This window comes from Triticum urartu, chromosome 3A (assembly GCF_056163025.1).
Source record: "Triticum urartu cultivar PI428250 chromosome 3A, HENAU_Tu73, whole genome shotgun sequence".
Classification (NCBI taxonomy): domain Eukaryota; kingdom Viridiplantae; phylum Streptophyta; class Magnoliopsida; order Poales; family Poaceae; genus Triticum; species Triticum urartu.
In genome coordinates, this window is record NC_141875.1 from 73425290 (window position 1) to 73444351 (window position 19062).

The window sequence follows — 19062 nt, forward strand, 5'->3', positions numbered from 1 at the left end:
TTGCGTTAGCTACAGATTACTACAGACTGTTCTGTTTTTGACAAATTCTGTTTTTCTTGTGTTGTTTGCTTATTTTAATGAATCTATGGCTAGTAAAAGATTTTATAAACCATAGAGAAGTTGGAATACAGTAGGTTTAACACCAAGATAAATAAATAATGAGTTCATTACAGTACCTTGAAGTGGTGTTTTGTTTTCTTTCGCTAACGGAGCTCACGAGATTTTCTATTTTGAGTTTTGTGTTGTGAAGTTTTCAAAGGGTAAAGATTTGATGGATTATGGAACAAAGAATGGCAAGAGCCTAAGCTTGGGGATTCCCATGGCACCCCAAGGTAAAATTCAAGGACACCAAAAATCCTAAGCTTGGGGATGCCCCGGAAGGCATCCCCTCTTTCGTCTTCGTCTATCGGTAACTTTACTTGGAGCTATACTTTTATTCATCACATGATATGTGTTTTGCTTGGAGCATCTTGTATGATTTGAGTCTTTGCTTTTTAGTTTACCACAATCATCCTTAATGCACACACCTTTTGACAGAGACTCACATGATTTGCAATTTATTAGAATACTCTATGTGCTTCACTTATATCTTTTGAGCTATATAGTTTTTGCTCTAGTGCTTCACTTATATCTTTTAGAGCATGGTGGTGGATTTGTTTTATAGAAATAGTTGATCTCTCATGCTTCACTTATATTATTTTTAGAGTCCTTTAGAACAACATGGAAATTTGCTTTTAGGAATAATATAAAAACTTTCATACAAGTGCATTGAATACTATGAGAAGTTTGATACTTGATAATTGTTTTGAGATATGGAGATTGTGATATGAGAATCATGCTAGTTGAGAAGTTGTGAATTTGAGAAATACTTGTGTTGAAGTTTTTGATTCCCATAGCATTCATGTATGGTGAACCGTTATGTGATGAAGTCGGAGCATGATTTATTTATTGATTGTCTTCCTTATGAGTGGCGGTCGGGGACGAGCGATGGTCTTTTTCTACCAATCTATCCCCCTAGGAGCATGCACGTAATACTTTTTTTTGATAACTAATAGATTTTTGCAATAAGTTTGTGAGTTCTTTATGACTAATGTTGAGTCCATGGATTACATGCACTCTCACTCTTCCACCATTGCTAGCCTCTCTAGTATCGCGCAACTTTCCCCGGTACCATAAACTCACCATATACCTTCCTCAAAACAGCCACCATACCTACCTATTATGGCATTTCCATATCCATTTCGAGATATATTGCCATGCAACTTTCCACCATTCCGTTATTATGACACGCTTCATCATTGTCATATTGCTTGCATGATCATGTAGTTGACATCGTATTTTTGGCAAGGCCACCGTTCATAATTCTTCATACATGTCACTCATGCATCATTGCACATCCCGGTACACCGCCGGAGGCATTCACATAGAGTCATATTTTGTTCTAAGTATTTAGTTGTAATTCTTGAATTGTAAGTAAATAAAGTGTGATTATCATCATTATTAGAGCATTGTCCCAAGTGAGGAAAGGATGATGGAGACTATGATTCCCCCACAAGTCGGGATGAGACTCCGGACGAAAAAAAAAGAGAAAGGCCATAAAAAAAAGAAGGCCCAAAAGTGAGAGAAAAAGAGAGAAGGGACAATGCTACTATCCTTTTTCCACACTTGTGCTTCAAAGTAGCACCATGTTCTTCATATAGAGAGTCTCTTATGATATCACTTTCATATACTAGTGGGAATTTTTCATAGAACTTGGCTTGTATATTCCAATGATGGGCTTCCTCAAAATGCCCTAGGTCTTCGTGAGCAATCAAGTTGGATGCACACCCACTTAGTTTATTTTGTTGAGCGTTCATATACTTATAGCTCTAGTGCATCCGTGGCATGGCAATCCCTACTCACTCACATTGATATCTATTGATGTGCATCTCCATAGCCCGTTGATACGCCTAGTTAATGTGAGACTATCTTCTCCCTTTTGTCTTCTCCACAACCACCATTCTATTCCACCATAGTGCTATATCCATGGCTCACGCTCATATATTGTGTGAAGATTGAAAAAGTTTGAGAACATCAAAAGTATGAAACAATTGCTTGGCTTGTCATCGGGGTTGTGAATGATTTAAATATTTTGTGTGGTGAAGATAGAGCATAGCCAGACTATATGATTTTGTAGGGATAACTTTCTTTGGCCATGTTATTTTGAGAAGACATGATTGCTTAGTTAGTATGCTTGAAGTATTATTATTTCTATGTTAATATTAAAATTTTATCTTGAGTCTTTCGGATCTGAACATTCATGCCACATTAAATAAAAATTACATTGAGAAATATATTAGAAAGCATTCCACATCAAAAATTCTTCTTTTATCATTTACCTACTTGAGGACGAGCGGGAATTAAGCTTGGGGATGCTTGATACGTCTCCAATGTATCTATAATTTTTGATTGCTCCATGCTGTTATATTATCTATTTTGGATGTCAATGGGCTTTATTTTACACTTTTATATCATTTTTGGGACTAACCTACTAATCAGAGGCCCAGCCCAAGTTGTTGTTTTTTTGCCTATTTAAGGGTTTCAAAGAAAAGGAATATCAAATGGAGTCCAAATGGAATGAAACCTTCGGGAACGTGATTTTCTCAACAAACTTGATCCAGGAGACTTGGAGTGGGCGTCAAGAAACAAGGGAGGAAGGCACGAGGCAGGGGGCGCGCCCTCCACCCTTGTGGGCCCTCCGTTGCTCCACCGACGTACTTCTTCCTCCTATATATATCCACGTACCCCCCAAACATCCAGGAGCACCACGAAAACCTAATTCCACCGCCGCAACCTTCTGTACCCGAGAGATCCCATCTTGGGGCCTTTTTCGGAGCTCCGCCAGAGGGGGCATTGATCACGGAGGGCCTCTACATCAACTCCATGGCCTCTCCGGTGATGTGTGAGTAGTTTACTTCAGACCTACGGGTCCATAGTTATTAGCTAGACGTCTTCTTCTCTCTCTTTGGATCTCAATACAAAGTTCTCCTCGATATTCTTGGAGATTTATTCGATGTAATCTTCTTTTGTGGTGTGTTTGCCGAGATCCGATGAATTGTGGGTTTATGATCAAGTTTATCTATGAACAATATTTGAATCTCCTCTGAATTCTTTTATGTATGATTGGTTTATCTTTGCATGTCTCTTTGAATTATTAGTTTGGTTTGGCCTACTAGATTGATCTTTCTTGCAATGGGAGAAGTGCTTAGCTTTGGGTTCAATCTTGCGGTGTCCTTTCCCAGTGACAGCAGGGGCAGCAAGGCACGTATAGTATTGTTGCCATCGAGGATAAAAATATGGGGTTTATATCATATTGCATGAGTTTATCCCTCTACATCATGTCATATTCCTTAAAGCATTACTCTGTTCTTATGAACTTAATACTCTAGATGCATGTTGGATAGCGGTCGATGTGTGGAGTAATAGTAGTAGATGCAGAATCGTTTCGGTCTACTTGTCGCGGACGTGATGCCTATATACATGATCATACCTTGATGTTCTCATGACTATGCTCAATTATATCAATTGCTCGATAGTAATTTGTTTACCCACCACAATACTTATGCTCTTGAGAGAAGCCACTAGTGAAACCTATGGCCCCTGGGTCTATATTTCATCATATTAATCTTCCAACACTTAGTTATTTCCTTTTCCGTTTATTTTACTTTGCATATTTATTTCTCTTTATCATAAAAATACCAAAAATATTATCTTATCATATCTATCAGATCTCACTCTCGTAAGTGACCGTGAAGGGCTTGCCAAGCCCTTTATCGCGTTGATTGCGAGGTTCTTATTTGTTTGTGTAGGTGCACGGGACTTGAGCATGATCTCCTACTGGATTGATACCTTGGTTCTCAAAAACTGAGGGAAATACTTACGCTACTTTGCTGCATCACCCTTTCCTCTTCAAGGGAAAACCAACGCAGTGCTCAAGAGGTAGCAACCTAGCTCATGATGCCACTGTTAGGGAACGTAGCAATAATTCAAAATTTTCCTACGTGTCACCATGATCAATCTAGGAGATGCTAGCAACGAGAGAGAGAGAGAGAGAGGGAGTGCATCTTCATACCCTTGCGGATCGCTAAACAGAAGCATTACAAGAACGCGGTTGATGGAGTCATACTTGCGGCAATTCAAATCGCGGAAGATCCGATCAAGCGCCAAACGGACGGCGCCTCCGTGTTCAACACACATATTTCCTGGGGACGTCTCCTCCTTCTTGATCCAGCAAGGGGAGAGGAGAAGTTGAGGGAGAGCTCCGGCAGCACGACGACATGGTGGTGGAGCTTGCAGTTCTCCGGCAGGGCTTCGCCAAGCACTACAGAGGAGGAGGAGGTGTTGGAGAGGGGAAGGGCTGCGTTAGGGGAAGGGTGCGGCTGCCTTCCCACCCCCTCTATTTATAGGGTAAAGGGAGAGGGGTCGGCCCCCCTTATATGCATCTAGAGGGGCGGGGCGGCCAAGGGGGGGACTTGCCCCCCAAGTTAGGTGGGAGGCGCCCCCACCCCATAGGGTTTTCAACCCTAGGCGCCTTGGGCCCTTGGGGGCGCACCAGCCCACTAGGGGCTGGTTCCCACCCTTGTGCAACCCACTTGGCCCATCGGGGCAGGTGGCCCCACCCAGTGGACCCCCGGACACCTTTCAGTGGTCCTGGTACAATATCGATAACCCCTAAAACCATTTCGGTGACTGAAACTGGACTTCCCATATATAAATCTTCACCTCCGGACCATTCCGAAACTCCTCATGACGTCTGGGATCTCATCCGGGACTCTGAACAACCTTCGGTAACCACATACTATGTCCCATAACAACTCTAGCATCATCGAACCATAAGTGTGTAGACCCTACGGGTTCGGGAACCATGCAGACATGACCGAGACATCTCTCCGGCCAATAACCAACAGCGGGACCTGGATACCCATGTTGGCTCCCACATGTTCCATGATGATCTCATCGGATGAACCACGATGTCAAGGATTCAATCAATCCTGTATACAATTCCTTTTGTCTATCGATATGTTACTTGCCCGAGATTCGATCATCGGTATCTCTATACCTCGTTCAATCTCGTTACCGGCAAGTCTCTTTACTCGTTCCATAATGCATGATCCCGTGGCTAACTCCTTAGTCACATTGAGTTCGTTATGATGATGCATTACCGAGTGGGCCCAGAGATACCTCTCCTTCATACGGAGTGACAAATTCTAGTCTCGATTCGTGCCAACCCAACAGATACTTTCGGAGATACCTTTAGTGCACCTTTATAGCCACCCAGTTACGTTGTGACGTTTGGTACACCCACGGCATTCCTACGGTATCCAGGAGTTGCACAATCTCATGGTCTAAGGAAATGATACTTGGCATTAGAAAAGCTTTAGCAAACGAACTACATGATCTTATGCTACGCTTAGGATTGGGTCTTGTCCATCACATCATTCTCCTAATGATGTGATCCGGTTATCAACGACATCCAATGTCCATGGTCAGGAAACCATGACCATCTATTGATCAACGCGCTAGTCAACTAGAGGCTTACTAGGGACATATTACGATCTATGTATTCACACATGTATCACGGTTTCCGGTTAATACAATTATAGCATGAACAATAGCCAATTATCATGAACACGGAAATATAATAATAACCACTTTATTATTGCCTCTCGGGCATATTTCCAACAAAGCCACTAGTGAAACCTACGGCCACCGGGTCTTCTTTCTCATATATTTGCTTGCGATCTACTTTTCCTTTGCATTTTTTAAGATCTATTAAACCAAAAATACAAAAATACTTTGCTGCACTTTATTTTATTTACAATCTATTATTTCAATCTACTACAAATTTCTGGCATCGTTACCCGAAAGGGATTGACAACCCCTTTAACACGTCGGGTTGCGAGGTGTTATTATTTGTGTGCAGGTGTTGTTTACGTTGTGTTGCTTGGTTCTCCTACTGGTTCGATAACCTTGGTTTCATCACTGAGGGAAAGACCTACCTTTGTTGTGCTACATCATCCCTTCCTCTTTGGTGAAATACCGACATAGTCCTAGCAGACAGGAGCTTTCTGGTGCTATAGTCAGGGAGCAATCAAAAGGAATTTTTGGCGTCGTTGCCGGGGAGGATCTTCAACATATACCAGATTCCTAATCACAAATCTCATCTCCTCACAATTTACATTATTCTCCATTTGCCTCTGATTTTCATCTCCCCCACTTCACAAAAATTTGCCATTTTATTCGCCCTCTTTTTCGTTCGCCTTTTTCTCGTCAGATCTTTTGTTTGCTTATGTTGACATGTGCCTTCTATATGCTTGCATCTTCGCTTGCTAAAAATCTATTGATATGGATCCCCATCCACTTGATAATCTTTTTAAAAGATCCAATCACGTCGAACCAATTGCTAGTGAGTTGAGTGCACTAGATTATCTTTATGAAGTTTTTCTTGAGAATCGTGAATCTGAAAATTGTGATGAAGAAATTTATGAAGTGATTCATGATAGATCCTTGAATGAAGAGCATGGTTGCAATAATTTTACTATAAATTCTATTAATGTCAATTGTGCTAATAATATGCAAAACCCCAAGCTTGGGGATGCTTGTTTTGTCATGTCCGCTACTTATTGCAATGATCATGATTGGGGTGATAATGTTTCTTATGATCTTGAAAATTTATTTAAGCCTCATGATGAATATGTTTGCGATAATATTGAAAGTGGGTTTGGCAGAGTGTCAACCTTAGCTAAAAATAATCCCACATATTTGGTGAGTGTTCAGTCTTATGAATTTTTTGATGAAAGTGGGTTTGGAGAGGTCATGACTTTATTTGATGATAATCCCACTATTTTAGAAGAGTGTCAACTTTGCATGCATGTGAATCATAAAGAGAAAAATTTATATGATAGTTATATTATTGAATTTTATTATGATCCTACATATAATTATTATGAGAGAGGAGAATATGGTTGTAGAAATTTTCATGTTATTAAATTTCCTCTCGTTGTGTTGAGATTATCAATGTTTTATTCCTCTCCTTTGCATATGCTAGATGTTTCTTGTCTTGATAATTTGTTTTCCTATAAAATTCCTATGCATAGGAAGTATGTTAAACTTAAATGTGCTTGTCACATGTTTCATGATGCTCTCTTTGTGTTTTGATTATTATCTGTTGTGTGAGCATCGTTGAAATATTATGCCTAACTAAGGGTGTAAAACTATAGTGCTTATTGGGAGGCAACCCAATGAATAAATTTTATTTTTGCTTTTTGCTTCCTATTTTTGAGTGTTAGCACAATTATGCTACTGTTATGATTGTGTTTTAATTAGTGTTTGTGCCAAGTAAAGCCTTTAGGATCTTCTTGGGTGATAGTTGTTTGATCTTGCTGAAAAATAGAAACTTTTACGCTCATGAAATTAATTTTCACCTTGAAAGTGCTAGTGATCGACTAAAGGGGGGGGGCTGAATAGACGATTTTTAAGAAAGTCTTCAAAACATGGGAGTTTCAAAGACAAACGATAGAAATAAACCTATTACCATGCAGCGGAAGGTAGACTACACTAAGCAAGCCATAGTCAAGTACTCAATGAAGTGAAAGCACAACGACTAATGGCAGCTAGGCAGTATAGCTCAGGTAGGAAGATAGTAGGAAGCCAATCAGAACAAGCAGTCACTCAGTGAAGACAAAAGATAATGCAAACAGACAATGACTTCACAAGGACCAACTGTAAATAAAGAGATGGGAAGGATAGAACCAGTGACTCGTTGAAGACAATGATTTGTTGGACCAGTTCTAGTTGTTGTGACAACTATACATCTGGTTAGGGAGGCTGAGATTCAACTCAGAAGACCGTGTATTCACCTTATTCCCCTTGAGCTAAGGACACCCAGTCCTCGCCCAATCACTCTGGTAATTCTTCAAGGCAGACTTCCAAACCTTCACAGACTTTGTTCACCGGCGATCCACAATGACTCTTGGATGCTCAAAACGCGACGCCTAACCAGCTGAAGGATTCACAGTCCTCACGGTAATAAGTCTTCAGATCACACAGACAGGAAGACTTAAGTGATGCCTAACACTCTTTGGCTCTGGGTGTTTAGGGCTTTATCCTCGCAAGGAATTCTCTCTCAAAGGCTTCGAGGTGGGTTGCTCTCAAACAACAAAAGCCGTACACTAACTCCGAGCAGCCAACCGTTTATGGTTGTAGGGGGTGGGCTATTTATAGCCACTAGGCAACCCGACCTGATTTGTTCAAAATGACCCTGGGTCACTAAGGAACTGACACGTGTTCCAACGGTCAGATTTCAAACACACACGGCAACTTTACTTGGGCTACAAGCAAAGCTGACTTATCCAGCTCTGGATAAGATTTGCTCTCATTGTCTTCGCTCGAAGACATAGGATTTTGGTTAAGCATCACTTCAGTCATTCTGAATGGTTCACTTGGACCCCACTTAATAGTACGGTGGTTCCTATGACTCAACAAAGAAGAAAAAGAACGACGAAACAACTAAGTCTTCGCGCTCCATAGTCTTCACGCGATGTCTTCTCTTGTCATAGTCTTCAATGTGAATGTCTTCACATACCACCTTTGACTTCAATGTCTTCATACATTTTTAGGGGTCATCTCTAGTAGGAAAACCGAATCAATGAGGGACTTCTACCTGTGTTATCCTGCAATTCTCACAAACACAATAGTCCCTCAACCAGGTTTGTCGTCAATACTCCAAAACCAACTAGGGGTGGCACTAGATGCACTTACAATCTCCCCCTTTTTGGTGATTGATGACAAACTGGTTGAAGTTTTCAACGGGGATAACAGTATGTGAAATTGTAAAGGATAGGGTATTGTCTTCATAAGTTTGCAAAGGCTCCCCTGAAGATGTGCATATAAGTAATTTGCTCTTGGAATGCAAATGCACATGGCAGGATGTACTTGTGGAGATCCTCTTCAACCTATGATGACAATTCATCATGCATGATAGGATGTAACGAAGATAATGACATGCATAATGAAAAATGGACGTCTGCAAAATGACCTAAGTGCGGAATTTATCATCGCACATGCGGAATTTATCATCGCATCACAAAATAGCAAATAAGTAGCAGACGACCATCGAGTTTAAGTGTTACAACTCAAAGAACCAAATGTATCGAAAAGCAAGAGTTGTAAGCACTTGGCAAAAGTAGCAAAAGGTAAAGCAACCACCCATATGGACCCGCTTGAAGACTATCAACTCATATGTGAAAGTGAAACTATCCCTAGGTGGTTTTGGTAATTCATAACAACATATAGCTCATTGAGCTAATGCTATTCCAAGATGATTATTTCAGGAAAGCTCAATGATTGGCATGGCATGGATATGAAAGTGGAACCCTCAAAATGCTAAGGACAATGGATTGGCTCAAGCTCAAAAGCTCAAGACTCTTCATTTCATATTTTAGTGATCCAAGATCACATTGAGTCCATAGGAAAAGCCAATACTATTAAGGAGGAATGAGGTGTTGCTCAATGAGCCTCTTGCTTCATGTGCTTAATGATATGCTCCAAAACCCTCAACTACTTCCCCATATCCACATATGACCTAAGCTCCAAGCCAAACTCGGTCCTACCGATTTTTCCTATCCGGCGCCACCGAGTTTCACTTGCCATTAGCCAGTGCCAAACCCTAGCAATTCGGTTCTACCGATAAGGATCTCGGTCCCACCGAGATGGGGTTGCAAACTCTCTGTTTCCCTTTCATAACTTTTCGGTCCCATCGAAAGAGCGAATCGGTCCCACCGAGATTGCAATGTAAACTCAGTGTTTCCCCTTGTAACTTTTCGGTCTCACCGAGTTCCACTCGGTCCCACCGAAAGAGCAAATCGGTCCCACCGAGTTTGCCTGACCAACTCTCTGGTTAGCTAATTACCAAACTCGGTCTCACCGAGTTTGTGTAATCGGTCTCACCGAGATTACGTTATGCCCAAACCCTAACTGAATCGGTCCTACCAAGTTGGATGTCAGTCCCACCGAAATTCCTAACGGTCACTAGGTTTACATTTTCGGTCAGACCGAGTTTTATGATTCGGTCCCACCGAGATTGGAAAACTGTGTAACGGTTGGATTCTGTGTGGAGGCTATATATACCCCTCCACCTCTTTCTCATTCCAAGAGAGAGCCATCAGAACACACACATCATTCCAACTCATTTGTTCTGAGAAAGAACCACCTACTCATGTGTTGAGATCAAGACATTCCATTCCTACCATATGAATCTTGATATCTAGCCTTCCCAAGTTGCTTTCCACTCAAATCTTCTTTCCACCAAATCCAAATCCTATGAGAGAGAGTTGAGTGTTGGGGAGACTATCATTTGAAGCACAAGAGCAAGGAGTTCATTACCTACACACCATTTGTTACTTCTTGGAGAGTGGTGTCTCCTAGATTGGCTAGGTGTCACTTGGGAGTCTCCGACAAGATTGTGGAGTTGAACCAAGGTGTTCGTAAGGGCAAGGAGATCGCCTACTTCGTGAATATCTACCGCTAGTGAGGCAAGTCCTTCGTGGGCGACGGCCATGGTGGGATAGACAAGGTTGCTACTTCGTGGACCCTTTGTGGGTGGTTGATTCTTCGTGGACCCTTCGTGGGTGGAGCCCTCCGTGTACTCGCGCAACCGTTGCCCTTGGGTGGAGCCCTGTGTGGACTCGCGCAACCGTTACCCTTCGTGGGTTGAAGTCTCCATCAACGTGGATGTAGGATAGCACCACCTATCCGAACCATGGGAAAAACATCCGTGTCTCCAATAGCGTTTGAATTCTCCAAACCCTTCCCTTTATATTCTTGCAAGTTGCATGCTTTACTTTCCGCTGCCAATATACTCTTTGCATGCTTGCTTGAATTGTGTGATGATTACTTGACTTGTCCTAAAATAGCTAAAATCTGCCAAGAACTAAAATTGGGAAAAGGTTAAGTTTTTATTTGGTCAAGTAGTCTAATCACCCCCCTCTAGACATACTTTCGATCCTACAAGTGGTATCAGAGCTTTGGTCTCCATTTGCTTGATCTCCATAGCTTTTGGTGGTCATAGCCTTGGTTTCACAACCTAGGAGAGTATGGCGTCTAGCAAGGGAAATTGTCACCGTAGAGGTCCTTAATTTGATGGTACTAATTTTGCTAGTTGGAAGCATAAAATGAAAATGCATATTCTTGGACATAACCCCGCTGTTTGGGCTATTGTGTGTGTTGGCTTGCAAGGTGACTTCTTTGAAGGGAGAGAACCAAACCGTGAAGCTACCGCAGAAGAGTTGAAGATGTTGCAATACAATGCTCAAGCTTGTGATATTCTCTTCAACGAATTGTGCCCCGAAGAATTCAACAAAATCAGCCGCCTTGAGAATGCAAAGGAAATTTGGGATACTCTGATTGATATGCACGAAGGTACCGACTCTGTCAAGGAATCCAAGTTGGATGTGCTTCAAAGCCAACTTGACAAGTTCAAGATGAAGGATGGTGAAGGTGTCGCTGAAATGTACTCTAGGCTTGCTCTCATCACAAATGAGATTGCCGGCTTAGGAAGTGAAGAGATGACCGATAAATTCATCATCAAGAAGATCTTAAGAGCCTTGGATGGAAAATATGATACCGTGTGCACATTGATCCAAATGATGCCCAATTACAAAGACCTCAAGCCAACGGAGGTGATTGGAAGCATTGTTGCTCATGAGATGTCACTTAAGGATAAAGAGGAACTTCACAACAAATCAAGTGGTGCCTACAAAGCCTCATGTGAAGCCCCTACATCATCTAGTGAGAAACAAGACTTCAATGAAGAATTGAGCTTAATGGTGAAGAACTTCAACAAGTTTTACAAGAATAGAAGCAAAGATAGAAACTCCAACTCAAGGTCCTACAATGACAAAAGATCTTCTAGTCGAGAGCGAAACTGTTACAATTGTGGAAGACCCGGACACTATTCCAATGAGTGTACGGCTCCCTACAAGAGAAGAGAAGATTCTCCAAAAAGAAGAAGCAAAGGATCACCACCAAGAGAGAGAAGGAGTAGAGATGATCGTTATGAACGAAGATACTCACGGAGAAGCAAGGATTCGGAAAGAAAGGAAAAATCATCAAGGAGCTACACAAGACGAAGACATCAAGCTCATGTTGGTGAATGGGTATCCGGCTCCGACTCCGACAGCCACTCCGAGAGAAGTTATCACTCCGACTCCGAAGATACTCAAGATGAACGTGTTGCCGGTCTAGCACTTGTGTCAACCAACTCCTACGACATATTTGACTCACCAAATGAAGGAATTGGAAGATGCTTCATGGCCAAAGGTCCTAAGGTAACACACCCCGAGTATGTTGATTTCAATAGTGATGAAGATGACTTGTTGGGTGATGATTTAATTGGTGACAACTCTAGTGATGAATACTATGATGAAAGACCAATTAATCTTGCTAATCAAGATAAAACGAATGACAATGATAAGGAGAAGATTGAGGCTCTAACTAAAGAACTAAAAACTCTTAAGTTAGCTCATGACACTATCCTCGAAGATCATCGAGAACTTTTAAGGGCTCATGAGAAGCTACACTTTGAAAAGCTCAATCTTGAGCAAGAGCATGAGTTCTTAAAGGCAATCAATGATGATCTCCGCAAGAAAAGTTCTTCTTACATTGCCAAGCGTTTACTCTTATCCACTTACATGCCTCAAGTCAAGTCTAACAAGAAAGATTCTTCCTCTAGTAGTAACAATGATCATGCTAAATCCAATATTGTTGCTTCTAGTAGTTCTCTTGATTCCACTAATGATTCTCTTAGCCAAGTTACACTTGAGCAAGAAAATAGCTTATTGAAGGGAATTATAGAGAAAGGAGTGTACAAAAGCCTTGCCGGGAGTAAGCAATTCGAGGAAATTGTGCGCAAGCAAGGAATGCACCGGAAGAATCAAGGTGTTGGTTTTGAACGAAAGTTCAATGCCAATGGAGTTGAGTGGGAAGAAGATCAATACCCCAAGACAAAGTTTGTCCCTCAACAAGAGAAGTATACTTCTTTCAAGGGGACACAAGCTAAAGATGATCTTCCACCACAAGACTACGAGCAAAAAGGCAAGGACAAGCTTCAAGAGGAAATTGATGCATTTGAAGAAGCTCCTAAGACCTTAGTCAAGTGGATTCCCAAGACTACTTCAAGCTCTACTTCATCAAGTACGACTACAACTCCAAGGATTCCCATCAAGATGATGTGGATCCAAAAGAAGAAGAACTAGAGAGTTCTTGAGGGTGACTCCGCCAACATACTTCACTCTTATCATTTTGGCAAGAACAAGTGCAATCAACTTCCACATCTTGCACTAGTTCAAGGAGTCACAAACCCTCTTGTGGGTAAGACAAGGGACAAGGTAACCTAAAGTTTTCATGGACATCATCCTTTGTGTGCATCACTCTATGTCTATGGATATCCTTGTTTGTTCCTTGTGGGACTAACCCATGTAGGTATTGAAAGTGCAATTCACTCAAATGGATAGATCCAAGAGATCTACATCAACATTGAGCATCCACATCTTCAATATCTACATGAAGTCATCATCGACAAAACCCAAGGTTAGTTCATCCCTCTTAGGGGGGATATCACATCTAGGGGGAGATTTACTCTAAGACTTGAGCTAAAGCAACTCTAAAGATGTGAACAAAACAATGCTTTATGTAAAAGTGGTAACCCCACTTGAGCTTAAACGATGAGTATGACCTACGATCAAGTGTTCTCACTTGACTCCTAAGTCAATATACTCATATATAGATGACCTAGTCATCGCAAATTGCTTGATAGATGCTAGAATTGGTTTGCATGCTTTGCCACATATTTCATCTGCTATCTTATTGTGTGAGCATGCTGATTGCATATTTTACTCATTCAAGGACATCCACTTGTTGCTTTGATTGTTTGGCTTTATCTTCTTTTGCCAAGTGGATGGACAAGAATGCCTAAGAACCTTCTCTAGCTATCTATGCTTTTCTCGTCTCAAACTCTATTCATGCTGCATCACAAAAATTGATCAAGTCAGATTCGAACCACTCTGTGTGAGGAGCGCTCGGAGTCCCCGATTCGTCATAGACTTAAACTTCCAAAACCTCTTTATGAATCTCGGTCTGACCGATACAACATTTCGGTCCTACCGAGTTCATTAAGTTGATCTAGGTTTTCGATCTCGGTGCAACCGATTTGAACTTTTCGGTCACACCGAGATGCAAAAACTGCACACAGTTTTGCATCTCGGTGCCACCGAGTCGTTCCACTCGGTCACACCGACAGGGTCGGGCTATATATAGTGACGGGCAGAATTTTGGAAATTTCTCCGAAACCTCCTCGCCCGCGCGATAGCCTGCTCTGCCCCCGAGGTCTCCGGACCGTCTCCTCGCCGCCAGCAGCCTCCATTCGCTGGTCTTCGCCGCCGTCAACGGATTTCTGCCCCGCCGTTGCCGCCGTAGCAAGTCCACGCCGAACTAGGGTATGGACTTGATCTTTGTGCTATTCCTCAATCTGATTCCTAGCACATTGTGATCATCATGATTCTTGCCACGTTTGATAAACTCCTATCCAGTCAAAACGTTCATAGATTAGGTTTAATTCGAAAATTCTAGGTTTAGGTTTCCGCCGAAACCATCTCGGACCCACCGAGTTGAAAAACTCGGTCCCACTGATCTGGCTTTTGCCATTGCACAAGTGAAACTCGGTCTGACCGAGAATAACTTATCGGTGCGACCGATTTTGGAATTCTGTGAAACCCTAGCAGTCTCGGTGCCACCGAACTGTGACTCGGTCTGACCGAGTTCACCAGTTCTGGTGCCAAAACTGCCTCGGTGTCACCGAGTTTGAAAATCGGTAGATCCGAGATGCTTTCTGTGGAAAACTAAAACTAAGTTTTTGAGTTAATCTTTTGCAAAAATCTCTGCTTTTTGTGATGCTCATCCACTCTATCTTATCTATAATCTATTCACAGGGTCAGCAGTCAGTTTGCAACATGTCTGATCAAAGTGACAGCCAGAACCTCTCAGAGCAGCAAGTTGTGATGAGTGAGGGCACTAGCCCCTCAAGCTCTTCTGATGATGGCAGCAGGAGCACACCCAGCAATCTGCCTAAGGCTGCCACACGTCAAAGAAAGAAGAAAACGTCTGATTCTGAGGATGAAGACTATGTGGCAGAGGAAGAGGCCACTTCCAAAAGGGTTGAGCCAGCTCAAGGCTCAAAGCCAGGCCTGAAAGTCAAGGGGCCAGCAGGGAGGCAGCCAATGTCAAAGGCTAGAGCCTCAACTGAGAAGCCTGCACCTGCTCCCATTGAGCCCATTGTTGCTGAGAGCAAGAAGAGAAAAGAGAGAGTAAAGAAAACTGTAGCCAAAGTGCCTGGGAGAGCCTCCATCATGGTAGAAGAGGAGGGGGAAGAAGAGGCAGCTGCACCAGGGCCCAAGGCAGCCAAACTCATGGGAGATGCTATAAGATCAGGGGGAGCTGCTTCCAAGGCCAAGCCAGCTCCAAAGTCTAAGACAACACCCAAGAGAAACACAAGGAGTATACCTGCCGCAGAAAAGAACAAGGCCCCAGTGCCTGAAGCTATTGAAGAAGAGGAAGAGAGTGTCCTCCGGAAGCTCAAGCCCAAGATCCCAGACCACAACGATGCTCATCCTGTGGCTGAGGACATGAAGCTCAGGAGAGACTCAGGGCTCAGGAAATGGAGAGAAGCAGATCCGTATGCTTCTAGGAGAAGGACTGCCGTGGACTATAGATTTCACACCAAGGAGCAACAAGATTTTTATGAGACTGTTTTGCTTGACAAGAAGGCAATCGTTTGTGACATGAGATGGGTCGACTGGACATACATCAAGGAGAATGAAGAGCACTACCCAGGAGTTCAGGACAGCTTCAGAGCGTGTGGAGTAGAGGACTTTGTTGGGCAAAAGCTCACAAAGTGGAACGAGGAACTCATCATGCAGTTCTACTCCACAGCTCACTTTTATCCGGATGGAAGGATTACATGGATGTCAGAGGGTACAAGGTACCAGTCTACAGTGGCTGAGTGGGCACAGATCATCAATGCCCCAGAAGAGCAAGATGAGGACTTGGACATCTATGCCAAGAAGAAGATGGATTATAACTCCATGTCCAACATGTATAAGGAAATTCCCAATGAAGCTCTTGACACATTCAAGTTTGGCTCAGTGCACTATCTGCTCTCAGGATTGCCTACTATCAATTTGATACTAAGGCACACTCTGTTGCCTAAGTCTGGAGATCACAAGATGATCAGAGGTCACGCGATCAACCTGCTTCATGTTTCTGATGTGCCTCAAAAATTCAAGGTCATGAGTCTCATAGTTGAAACGATCAAAAGGACAGCTGCAGATCAGAAGAGGAGCTGTGGATATGCCCCTCAGATTCAGGAGCTCATCAACTCCAAGATGGGCACGGGCATATACTTGTTGGATAAGGAACACCTGCCCATCCGTCCAGAATTTGAGAACAATGAAGTTGTGATGACAGAGAATGAGCCATCGTCTACACAAGCATTTGCAAAGAAGGAGAAGGCGAAGAAGGAAAAAGCTGCCAGGATGCCTACTCAAGAGGAGGCATCCGAGTACTTCTTGAAGACCAAACAAGAGCAGCTCAGTTACTTGATTGCATCCTCGCTGAGAATTGAGCAAAGTCTAGCCAACCTCACTAAGAATCAGCAGAGCCTAGAGAGGATCATGGAACAGAAGTTCTATGACTTGGATGTCAAGGTAACAGAAGTTCAGTCTGTAGTGGAGCAGCTCCAGGAGGACATGAATGAGAGGAGAGGCAGGACCACAACTCATGCTTTTTCTAGAGTGCCACGAGGCCCGAGGTCATCTGCACTGCCAGTTGCTGACACCAGAGCTACTACTTCAGCACCAGCTACAGCCTCAGCTCCAGCGTCTACCTCAGCTCCAACTCCAGCGACTACTTCAGCATCTACAGAAGCCTTCGTCCTTGGAGTGATTCGGACTCCACCACCACCTGAAGATCAAGCCTGAGCGACGACTTAGCACTATGCATTTTCTAGGAACTTTTTGGTAACTTGTTGCCAAAGGGGGAGAAGATGTATAGATCATAGGCTTCCAGAGAGAGAGTGTTGCTTTTCTCTCTTGTTTTATTTGGTGGTTTCTTCGAACTTTGTTTGCTTTTGAGTGCTTGATTCTATGTCATTATTTGTGAGACATCGATGATCATGTGTTTGATCATAAGCTACACTTAATGTTTGCTTAATGCTTGCTTAAATATTATCATTCTATCTATCATTTGTGATCATTCACTATTCTTGGTGATGAGTGCATGTATTTCATTCTTATCATTTTGAGCGCTCCACCAAGATGTATGTGACATGGAAGAGTAACCCATGACTCTAACTCATTGTGCATTTGCAGTCCAAAGCAAATCTCAAATATGCACAAATTTAGGGGGAGCTCTTACTTATCACATACTTCTCAAAGCGACGATATATTTTCATGCTTATTATCTTTTGTCGAAGCTTTGATCCATATGTTGTCATCAATTACCAAAAAGGGGGAGATTGAAAGTGCAACTATCCCTAGGTGGTTTTGGTAATTCATAACAACATATAGCTCATTGAGCTAATGCTATTCCAAGATGATTATTTCAGGAAAGCTCAATGATTGGCATGGCATGGATATGAAAGTGGAACCCTCAAAATGCTAAGGACAATGGATTGGCTCAAGCTCAAAAGCTCAAGACTCTTCATTTCATATTTTAGTGATCCAAGATCACATTGAGTCCATAGGAAAAGCCAATACTATTAAGGAGGGATGAGGTGTTGCTTAATGAGCCTCTTGCTTCATGTGCTTAATGATATGCTCCAAAACCCTCAACTACTTTCCCATATCCACATATGACCTAAACTCCAAGCCAAACTCGGTCCTACCGATTTTTCCTATCCGGCGCCACCGAGTTTCACTTGTCATTAGCCACTGCCAAACCCCAGCAATTCGGTTCTACCGATAAGGATCTTGGTCCCACCGAGATGGGGTTGCAAACTCTCTGTTTCCCTTTCGTAACTTTTTGGTCCCACCGAAAGAGCGAATCGGTCCCACCGAGATTGCAATGTAAACTCAGTGTTTCCCCTTTGTAACTTTTCGGTCTCACCGAGTTCCACTCGGTCCCACCGAAAGAGCAAATCGGTCCCACCGAGTTTGCCTGACCAACTCTCTGGTTAGCTAATTACCAAACTCGGTCTCACCGAGTTTGTGTAATCGGTCTCACCGAGATTACGTTATGCCCAAACCCTAACCGAATCGGTCCTACCGAGTTGCATGTCAGTCCCACCGAAATTCCTAACGGTCACTAGGTTTACATTTTCGGTCAGACCGAGTTTTATGATTCGGTCCCACCGAGATTGGAAAACTGTGTAACGGTTGGATTTTGTGTGGAGGCTATATATATCCCTCCACCTCTTTCTCATTCCAAGAGAGAGCCATCAGAACACACACATCATTCCAACTCATTTGTTCTGAGAAAGAACCACCTACTCATGTGTTGAGATCAAGACATTCCATTCCTACCATATGAATCTTGATCTCTAGCCTTCCCAAGTTGCTTTCCACTCAAATCTTCTTTCCACCAAATCCAAATCCTATGAGAGAGAGTTGAGTGTTGGGGAGACTATCATTTGAAGCACAAGAGCAAGGAGTTCATTACCTACACACCATTTGTTACTTCTTGGAGAGTGGTGTTTCCTAGATTGGCTAGGTGTCACTTGGGAGCCTCCGACAAGATTGTGGAGTTGAACCAAGGAGTTTGTAAGGGCAAGGAGATCGCCTACTTCGTGAAGATCTACCGCTAGTGAGGCAAGTCCTTCGTGGCCGATGGCCATGGTGGGATAGACAAGGTTGCTACTTCGTGGACCCTTTGTGGGTGGTTGCTTCTTCGTGGACCCTTCGTGGGTGGAGCCCTCCGTGGACTCGGGCAACCGTTGCCCTTGGGTGGAGCCCTGTGTGGACTCGCGCCACCGTT